Source organism: Melanerpes formicivorus, unplaced genomic scaffold, assembly GCF_026170545.1.
Source record: "Melanerpes formicivorus ecotype bairdi unplaced genomic scaffold, bMelFor1.0.p_v2 SCAF_8, whole genome shotgun sequence".
NCBI classification, from domain to species: domain Eukaryota; kingdom Metazoa; phylum Chordata; class Aves; order Piciformes; family Picidae; genus Melanerpes; species Melanerpes formicivorus.
In genome coordinates, this window is record NW_027142360.1 from 24996378 (window position 1) to 25001003 (window position 4626).

General features: G+C 38.2%; 1 long non-coding RNA gene across 1 annotated transcript; it reads right to left on the bottom strand.

Annotated features, from left to right (window-relative positions):
* Positions 1–829: 829 nt before the first annotated feature.
* LOC137442759 (uncharacterized) lies at positions 830–4406 on the bottom strand. The gene is made up of 3 exons (XR_010987764.1): positions 4280–4406; positions 3732–3811; positions 830–983 (listed from the first exon to the last, which is right to left on the bottom strand). It is a non-coding gene; the product is annotated as an uncharacterized lncRNA (long non-coding RNA).
* Between the last annotated feature and the right edge of the window lie 220 nt (positions 4407–4626).

Here is a 4626-nt window from a genome sequence, read left to right on the forward strand (position 1 = left end):
GGTCAAGGTTAGGGCATTATCACTGACAGAGTTTTTCTTCCCTTTTGTGAAAATGACTGGAAATTAAACTCCTTCAACCCAACAGGACACACTGTCTGCAGGTTGAGAGGCATTAGAAATCTGACATTTCGCTGATGTTTTTTAAAGGTTATCCTCCTGAACTACAGACACTGTACCACAAAAGCACGACAACACATACATGTAGACTCAAACATATATTCACATACATGGTTTCAGACACAGACCCACAGGCTGACAGCCTGACTTTTATTAGAATTAATCTCTGCATTTGCAGACGCTAAATTGGTCACAATAAATAACAACAACAACAAGGTGGAAATCTGTCAACATCCTGACGAATATTCAGAGGGCCTTTTTAGTTAGGAAATATGCTTATGATATTCATTGCTCCTAAAAGAGAAAATGATTATTCAGTAACTAAACCCTAAATAAGAGCTAAAGATATTCACCTCATGAAGCCATTTCTCAACTAGCCCCTTGGCACTTGGCTGGAATTATTCGCAGCACGAACTCTACTTTTTCATTTTCTGCTGACTCCACGTGGGTAATTTCTTTCTGATGATTAAAAGTGAGCTTGGCAATTCCTTCAAAGCGTTTTCTTAGGTGTGGTTGGATGTGGAGTGGATCCTTTGTTTCAAAAAAGGGTTCCTGGGAGATCATTGCTGCATCGAGAGGAAAAAAAAAAAAGAGGCAACAAAAAAACCACCCTGAAAAATGATTAAAAAAAAAGAACTTTAGAGGTATTTATATGAACATATTTTACACCAACATCGATAGCAGACAGATGAAATGGACTGTTTACCTTGGAAAGAATAGTCTTTTCTTCACCAAATAATCATTCAAGGCCTTCCTGAATGTCATCCAAAAGCCATTCTGTCTCCTTCAACTTATCCAGCATCTGGGGCTGCAAGATAACCCTCGTGGCATTGGTCTCCTTCACTGACTCCTTCGTTATTAGCCTCCTGGTGGGTGAGATAGAATACAGTGGATGTAATAACCATACTTCACACAACAGGCTCGCTCTCTCTCTTTTAAATTGAAAATCCCTTTATTACAAAACAAGGGGTGTTCTTTCTCTTCCACCTTTAAGCAGGACTGCCACATTCATTGCCTTTTACAAAAACGCAGCTGCTTTTTAAGCTACAGATAAATAGAATCTGCTAGGCAGTCCCTCTGCTTGGCCTGAATGCATTATTTTCTAAGTCACTTCGGCAAAGGACTTTTTTATTATAAACTGGAATGAACAAGGAAAGTCCTTTTCTCAACTAATTAGGACTACCCTTTGTTCTATACTATTAACTTACAACGCTAGATGGATCATCTCTTTTTCCCTCCTTCTTTTTTTCCCTCCTTCTTATTTTTCCTTTCACCCAGCTCAATAAATTAACAATTTATTTATTTTTTTTTTCTGGGAAATTAGAGAGCTAATTATTAAAACTTTGCAGACTAATTGTGCTGCTTATTGTCATCATAAGGAATGGGGTATCAATAACATTCACACAGCCCCTTCAACGTGCACAGTGCACTCTTCCATTTTAACAGCAGTGATGCACATACAGGAGTGACTAATTCAATCTATAGAATTTTCTTCTCATAAAGAGTAAGTAAAATGGATATTTTCTAAGAAGTGAGGAACAAGAGCAAAGCTGAAGCACTATTTTTCATATACCTATCCCTCATACCCATGTTGTTTTCCTGTCTTTGGGCTTTCAATTTATAACAGTCAGGAATGACAGAATAAAAGGCAAAGCCACGAAGACATTAAATCAGAGAAGCATCAGGACTTCTCTTGCCACTTTTCCCTCTACAAGACATAATGCAGTGTGTTTGATTTGAAAAGCAGTGTGTTGATTTTTACTTTATCTTAATCAGCTACCTTCAAGAATGATTTAGTTTTCAAAGAACAGTTTGGAACTTCTCAGCAATACCAAAGACCAGAATATAGTTTTGAGGTTTCAAGAGTATCGCTGACACAGAACACTTGGCTTTAACAAGGAGAAAATAAATCAGTCAAGTACGTTCTAAGTGGACAGCAAACTTAGCTCAACTGTTGTCCACAACTCATAGCTGCTCAAACACTCCCAATAAATGAAATTCAAACATATAGATGTTGCCAAATCGTTCTTTTTTTGGCAACATATCCCATGGTGATCCGAACTTCAATAAATACAAGAGTAAGAAAAGTTCTTTCTTGTCATTAGGCGAAATTCACTTTCAATACTTCTGAGTTGAAAGCCATCGTAGTAGAAAGACCTGTCAATAGAACTGTTTCTGTTCAGCATTTCCAGAGGCCTGGAAACAAAGACTTGCTCAGTAAAAGAAAAGTCACACTGCTACCATTTTAATATCCTGCACGCATTCAGCATGGACTTCTGAAACACTGTGGGAGGGGGATTTATAAACCAACCTGCTGCAAGATATTCACACACAGCCCAAACCAGTGTCATCGCTTTGAGATGTCAGAACTTACTACTTCCACCAGACATTCCTCAGACCTCTGATATACTTGGCAAACTGTGGACCCTTCTGAGTTGCTGACCTCCTAATATGGAGGCCAACCTGCATGGTGGAGTGCCAGGAGAACCCTAATCCCTGTAGATTTCAGAATAGCAAATCTGTTCTACTAAGAAATAACTCTACGTGTCTCAGTGGAGCTTCCAAGATATAAAAGCAAATTAATATATCCACACAAATATTCATTGAACTGATTACACTTTATTGCAGAACCAAGCTGTGTGTTTGGGTACACTCAAAATGTCTCTTTTCACATCATCTCTGAAAGAAGGACCCTCTTTAGCATACTGCCCCCACTGAGGTATCTTATCTTTAGTACTAAAACAGCAAAAGAATTTCAAAATGCTGATTCCTGATGGCTTAAAAAATTATCTGGATTCAGCAACACATCTTTTCATGAGGTGACAGTAAGGACCCTAAAGAAATAATCACGTATGCAAGAGGCTTTCCAATGTGGGGTACTCTTTTCCCTAAAAATAATTTTACTGTTAATGATATTCTCATCAATTTCATGACTGACTTCCAGGCATGTGAGAGACCTTCAGCTTATTGAGTATCCCTCTATTAATAATGCTGCTATCAATGGTGCACAATACATTTTGATTAAAAATGACTGCAGTTTGCTTCAGCTGAATCAGTTAAAGACAATTGACTAGTCAGGTTGCACCCTGTGCTCACACTCTGCTGAGGACTCGCTGACAACTTTTCACAAGGTCAGGGTAATGGTGCAAAATGATCAAGTGACTCAACAAACATTTGCATACAGGGATAGGATCTATAAGCTCTTAGTTCTGTATTTCATATCCTTCTGATCATTTTTCCCTACACTGTTGAGAATAGAATCAAAACAAAGCTGAATTCTGGATAAAGAAAAAGCCATCACACTACACATCTTTACCAAACCTCTTTGTAGCTACTGCTTAGCTGCACCTAGAGGTGAGTTAGCTGCATATGTCTTCCAATATATTTCTTGCAAGCTTAAAAGCAAATGTTTTACAGGGGCTTTTTTGATATTCCTGCACTTTCAATGTTCTGCAGGTCATTCAACAGCACATCAGATATAATGAAACACAGACTTAATACTCTGAGGAAGCAACAACAGCAAACACCAATGTTTATGACTTTCCCATGCCTGAAAGGAAACAAATTTTTAGTTGCTAACCATATGGAGAGTAAGCTAACAGTCAAGAGCTTACCATTTTGTGTTGACAGCTCTCTTCTTCCTGTGCTGGAATGACTTGCGAATCAGAACTTGAAGTCACCACTCCATGATAGCCTGTGTAAGTCACAAACATAAAACCAGGTATCCAAATGAGTTGAAAAGAATATATTTCCTCCTAGATATAAAAATTATTGACATCAAAATATTCTAAACAAATATTTTGCTCAAACCTGTTTCCAGTTTTACTTCCTGGAGAGCAAGGAGAATCAAGCCACGCACAAATGCTTGTTTGCCCTTCTCACTTGAATGATTCACTAACTTACAGGGGTGGGGTGGGGGCTGTCTCTATTGTTTCTGAGCTCACATCATAGAAACCAAACAGAAGTCAATTTAAGACAATGAGCTTTAAACATGATTTTCCTCCTCAGCATTCTAAAGTGGCCATAGCTAACTTAGAAAAGTTTTAAATAATGGAAGTCACTGAAGCCTAAATCACATACAATAGTGAAAGCTCAGATGTGAGATGGAGATGAAATCTAAAAGCTAATTAAATTCAACAAGAGCCTCTCAAAGGCAACATACCAGCTTAGCCTCCCATGCTAATATTTCGTTTTGAAGGGTGCAGTAAATGGAGGGCCTTTCATGGCTGCAGATTTCACAATGTGATCCACCAGCTAAACCTGAGAGGGGAGAGAGAGAGGGGAAAAAAAAAAAAGATTAGATGCATGGATTACTGTACTGAATAGATGCCAAGGCCAAGATAAAAAGAATAGATAAGTTAGGCTTTCTGAGGAGCTAAATTTGAAGCCAACCAGCAAAACGGATTGAACCTTATTACCTCTAGTCACTGAGAAATTCCCTAGACAGTTGGATGTAATTTGAAAAGGTCAGAAAAAAATTTCCTTCACAGTGTTATTGCTTCATGGTTT